General features: G+C 35.3%; 1 long non-coding RNA gene across 1 annotated transcript; it reads right to left on the reverse strand.

Moving 5' to 3' along the window:
* Positions 1-7: 7 nt before the first annotated feature.
* LOC125616897 lies at positions 8-616 on the reverse strand. Its single transcript, XR_007347674.1, has 2 exons — positions 479-616; positions 8-364 (listed from the first exon to the last, which is right to left on the reverse strand). It is a non-coding gene; the product is annotated as an uncharacterized LOC125616897 (long non-coding RNA).
* Positions 617-6,350: the final 5,734 nt, after the last annotated feature.

A 6,350-nucleotide genomic window follows, 5' to 3' on the forward strand; every position in this document is an offset into this window, starting at 1 on the left:
CATCTTCAAATATTTTTTTTTTCCTTTTTCAATTTTTTTTTTAAACATGTTCCTGATACCTGTACTGAGAAAGGAAATGTGGTGGGAAGAGGGAGAGGTGAATTCTTTAAATAACTATGTTGGCAACTGAAGAAATGGCAAATATTTTGAAGTTGAATTGAACCAGTGGATCACTTTCTTTAAAATTTACCTTTATTATTTTTAATTCAGGATCAAATTATATATTCAAGTAATCAATTTTGTAATGATTTCGCCTTTCATGATGTGATCAGTTTTTTTCTTTATTGAGGAATATCCTTCCGCTTGCATTAATGATGAGGATGCTTAGGATTGTTTTTGTTCCTGTTTTCCAGAATTCGTGAGTCTAAAAAAATAAAAAGATAAAGAGATCAATGAAATGCTCACTTCTAAATGCTCAGCCCTCTCTCCCCCACTCCACTCCTACCTCCAGTACTGCAGATTGAACCAAGAGTCTCACCTGTGGTGTTAGACAAGCACTCTATCACGGATTTACATCCCCAGCCCACCTAAAAAGCCTTCTATGTTTTACTGCCAGTACCTTCTGATAAGGTGCTGGGACAGAGCTTTTATGGCTCCTCCTCTCTTCCTCCCCCACTTTATTGAGGAATGATTAACATATGTATACATACTGCTTATGTACAATTTTCAGGCTCCTCCTCTCTTCCTTCCCCACTTTACTGAGGAATGATTAACATATCTATACATACTACTTATGTACAATTCACAGCTGTAAGCAACTTCAAGATAATATACACCTGTGAAATCATCCCTTCTGAAAGTTTACTCACACTCTATTTATTATTACTATTACTTGAGATAAGAACACATGATAGAATTGACCCTCATCAAAATTTTAAGTATACAATATTGTGACCTATAGGCACTGTGCTAGATGGTAGATCTCTAGGACTTATTCAACAATATAAAGCTGTAATTTTGTATTCTTTGATTAATATCTCTCGGTTTTCCCCTCCTACCAGCTTCTACCAACCACCATTCTACTTGACAATTTTAGATTCTTCATTAAGTGGTATCATGGAAATTTTTACTTGGAAGCATAAATTTCTTTTTCAAGACCTTCATCATTATATTTATGAGTCAAATGACCTATGAGCTAGGTAAGTGACAACCACAATTTAAAGAGGGTTATATGACTCAAACCCCATATAGATAGAACCAGAAACAGCATACAGCCAGGAATTTATGAAATAGCTATGTGACTGTGGGCAAGTTCTGAATGCTTTAGACAGAGGAAAATGGAAGAGTTATACCACCAGACTCATAATATCTTGTGGGGTTAAAGCAATTCCTGGCACATGGTGAGCTCCCAGGGCATATCACTATTATTTGTCAGAGTGTGAAATTACTCCACACTTATCAGAATCAACAGAATAACTTTGAATTGATAGAGGTTAGAATGGCTTCTGAATATGAGTTAACTCACAAACTCAAGAAATTTTTTAACCCACTAATAACTAGTCAGATTTCATTTTTTTTAGAGAGAGAGAGAATTTTAATATTTATTTTTAGTTTTTTTTTTCTGGCGGACACAACATCTTTGTTTGTATGTGGTGCTGAGGATGGAACCTGGGCCGCACGCATGCCAGGCGAGCGCGCTACCGCTTGAGCCACATCCTCAGCCCAGATTTCATTTTTTTAAAAAAGATATTATTTATTATGGTGAGCAAAGGAAGAGTACAAAGGAATTAACTCAGCAAGAATTACACAAACCTTACAGAGAGAAAATTTAATTTTTCTCCTAAAATACTTTCAGAAAGACTTGACTAAATAGATACCAGAATATGGGTGGAGCAAATTACACTAAAAAGATATCAATACTTCTTAAAATTTCAATAATCCTTTAATAAATATTATAAAACACTGATGGAAGAAATTAAAGGAATCACAAAAAAGTGCAAACATATCCCATGTTCATAGGTTGGAACAATCAATATTATAAAAATGTCCATACAATTCACCTTTTAAGGCAACTTCTACCAAAATACTAATGACATTCTTCACATAAACAGAAAAAAAAATCCTAAAATTTTTATAAGACCACCAAAAATAACCTCCTAATAGCCAAAGCCATCTTGAGCACAAAGTATAAATAAGTAGGCGTTATACTACCTGATTTCAAAACATACTATGAAGCTGTAGTAATGAAAAGAGCATATTTTCATAAAACAGACACACAGATCAATGAAACAGAATAGAACCTAGAAGTAAACCCACATGTCTATAAGCCAACTGATTTTCAACAAAAATGCTAAGGACACATACTAGAAATGAAATAGTTGTTTCAATAAATAATGCTGAAAAAAATGAATATCTATATGTGTAATAAAACTAGATCTCTACTTTTTACTAGTTACAAAAGAACAACTCAACATGATTGAATGACTTAAATCTAAGACCTGAAATTATAAAACTACTGGAAGAAAACACTCAGGACATTGGTATAAGCAATAAGTTTTTGGAAAAGATTGTAAAATAACAGGGAAAAGCTAATAGACAAACAGACAAATAGGGTGATCACATCAAACTAAAAAAGTACTGGTCAGCAAAGGAAGCAATTAACAAAGTTAAGAGACAAGTTATATAATGGGAGAACATCTGACAAGTATTTAATACTCAGAATATACAATGAACAAAAAAATCTTAATAGCAAAAATTAAAAAATAACCTGATTAAAAATAAACAATAAATATTAATGACCTAAACAGACATTCTTTAAATGAAGACACACAAATGTCTAACAGTATATGATAAAAGGCTCAACATCACTAATCATCAGGGAAATGCAAATCAAGACTACAGTGAGCTATCACTCAGGTAAGGATGGCTATTATCAAAAATAGATAAAAGATAACAGTGGTCAACATGGACACTGTTAGTAGCAATGTAAATGAGAATAACCATTACGGAAAACATTGTGGAGGGCTCAGGTCCAAGATGGAGGAATAGAGGAGGTTGCATGCCTGGCTGTTCCATGGTGTGAAACCAAGAAAGCAGATAGGCAGCTTCTCCATAAGGTAGGAAATGTTCAAAAATGGGGGGTGGGGGACTTTACTGGACACTAAAACTGGACATTCAAAGCAGACCAGGGCACAGGAGGTTGGATATAATAAAATAAGGACCCCCCCGCCCCCCCAGTGGATAGCCACCACCACAGCTGGGCTGGAGGCTCTAGCCAGAGAGGCCCCTCTGTGGGTATAGTAGAGGAATAATGGAATTAAAGGAACCCACATTTTTGGGAGGACCGAGGAGTGTTTGGGTACGGAGTGTTTAGAGACCAAGGATATTGCCCAACAAACCTGAAGGACTCACTGCATGATATATCCATGTTTGGAGAAAGAAACCACCATCTCTCTAGGTGGCATGAGGAAGAGGAAGGAACCATTTTGCAGCTGTGGCTAGGGGTTGGCAATGCAGGAAGCCGATTCCAGGCAAACCAGAGTTTGGCCCTAAATACAGGACCAGTAAACACGCTCTGCAGGGCACAGAGTGTGCATAAGTGACCAGAAGAAAATCAAATGTGGAGAGCGATTTATGTAGGGGACAACTGGTCAAGGAAACCCGCCTGGCACTACCCCTCCCTCTCTAATTCAACTGCTTGCAGCTGGGAGAGACCTATCTGGCCAGGAACTCAGAAGGGCAGGGCGGGAGAAATTGTTTGGAGACTGAACCCAAGACCAGGAAACCTGGGGTCTGCAGGTGACATAGGGAACTAAGAATTGGCTCCCCCACCACATGAGTGGAACCCAGGGGAGACTCCTGGGGTAAAGTCTTCCAGCATGGACCAGCAAGTACTGGGTACTGGAGGTGTGCTAAATTTCCAGACCAATTAGCATTCAGCAAAGAGCCTGGAGCCTGCCTGAGCCTAAACCATGCTTCCAAGAACTCCACCTACAGGATTACCTCTCTCACTCCAGCAATCCAGAGGGTGGAGCATCACACTCCAGATGACCCCACCTAAAACTGCTGAGAAACTAAGAATATTTTGAACTCCAAAGAAAGAATTCTTTAAATTTTCATCAAGGTTTTTATTTATTTATTTTTTTTAATTTTTTTTCACTGTTTAATTGTGAGCTTAATGGTACATGGCCATTTATATAGTTTCCATTTTGCTTCTTCTTCTCTTTTGAAGCCAGTTATTTTAAATGGATTAGTTTTTTCCATGAACTAGGATTTTGATTAATATATTTTATTTTTGTTTTGTATTCTTTTAATTTTTATTTTTTAGAATTTTTGCTTTCTATATTTTTTCTACCTGTTTTCCCGAATTATCTCTATTATTCTGCTCACAGCCAACCTCTATTGTTCTTTCACTCTTCTTTGATTTTTTACTTCTGTCTTCTTTCCTCCTCCCTCATAATAATCACATCCTATATCACTTCTGTTCTCTTACTGTCCACCATTTGAAAATGTAAACCCTTTTGCAAACTTGCTGTTCTTTTCATAGGCAATAACTAATCATATCCATTTTTGTTTATTGTGATAATTAATATTGTAGATGTCATAGTAGGAACTATTTTATTTAATGCTGTAAATTGTTTACATTGGTGTTATTATTTGTCTCCCCCTAAACAGTGAGGTATGTAAACCTTCAAAGATACTGTAAGTCCACAGGGTAGAAACTCTACTGCCTCAGATCCATTCTGGTAGATGGCTAGGCACAGAAACCACATGAAAAAGCAAGGGAACAAACAGTTGCAAGCAAACCAAGATACTCCAATAGCAGAATCTATCAACATGACAGTGGAAGAAATGTCAGAAAAGGAGTTTAGAATGTACATAGTTAAACTTATCTGCAAAGTAAAGGATGATGTACGAGAGCAAATACAGGTAGCAAAATATCACTTCAAGAAAGAGGTACAAATTCTGAAAAAAGTAGAAATCCTTGAAATAAAGGAAACAGTAAACCAAATTAAAAATTCAATAGAAAGCATTACTCATAGAATGAATTTGGAAGTTCTCCCTCTTTTTCTATTTCCTGAAATAGCTTGAAAAGTATTGGTATTAGTTCTTCTTTAAAGGTTTTGTAAAACTCTGCTGTATACCCATCCAGTCCTAGGCTTTTCTTAGTTGGTAGTCTTTTGATGGCTTCTTCTATTTCCTCAATTGATATTGGTCTGTTTAGGTTGTCCATATCCTCCTGACTCAATCTGGGCAGATCATATGACTTAAGAAATTTATCNAGCTCTGAAAGAAAAATGGATGCCAACCAAGAATCCTATATCCAGTGAAATTAAGCTTCAGATATGAAGATGAAATAAAAACCTTCCATAATAAACAAAAATTAAAAGAATTCACAATCAGGACGTTTGCACTTTAGAATATTCTCAACAAAATATTCCATGAAGATGAAATGAAAAAAAAAAAAGTGAAAACCAGTGAAAGGAGGAAATATACTAAAGGACTAGTCAATAAAAGGAGAAACAAATTCAAATAAAAAAACAGAAATAAACCAAAAATGACCAGAAACACAAATCATATCTCAATAAAACCTTGAACATGAATAGCCTGAACTCATCACTAAAAGACACAGACTAGCAGATAGAATTAAAAAACAGACCCAACAATATGCTATTTCCAAAAGACTTACCTCATAGGCAAAGACAACCACAGACTAAAGGTTAAATGATGGAAAAAATATATTGCTCACATGGATTGTATAAACAAGCAGAGGTTTCTGTCCTCATATCAGATAAAGTGGACTTCAAGCCAAAGTTAATCAGAAGGGACAAAGAAGGAGATTTTATACTGCTTAAGGGAATTATAGATGCATCAGATATAACAATCATAAATATTTATGCCCCAAACAATGGAGCATCTATGTACATCAAACAAATTGAAGCAAACAAAAAAAAATCCAAAAAATTGACAAATGAAAAGTTGGATCTTTGTAAAAATAAATAAAATTTATAAGCCATTAGTCATGCTAACAAAAAGAAAGAGATAAAAAACTCAAATTACTAAAATTTGTGATGACAAAGGAAATATCATTACTGACACTTCTGAAATACAGAGATATTTAGAAAATATTTTGAAAATTTATACTCCAATAAAATAAAAATTCTCAAAGACATGACAAATTTTTAGAGACATATGACCTACCCAGATTGAACCAGTAGGACATACACGATTTGAACAGATCAAACTCAAGCAATGAAGATGCCATCAAAAGCCTAACAATTAAGAAAGCCCAGAACCAGATGGACTCTCGGCTGAGTTCTGCAAAACCTTCAAAGAAGAATTAACACCAATACTTCTCAAATTATACCATGAAATAGAAAAGGAGGGAAGCTTTCCAAACTCACTCTATG

This window comes from Marmota marmota, unplaced genomic scaffold (assembly GCF_001458135.2).
Source record: "Marmota marmota marmota unplaced genomic scaffold, marMar, whole genome shotgun sequence".
NCBI classification, from domain to species: domain Eukaryota; kingdom Metazoa; phylum Chordata; class Mammalia; order Rodentia; family Sciuridae; genus Marmota; species Marmota marmota.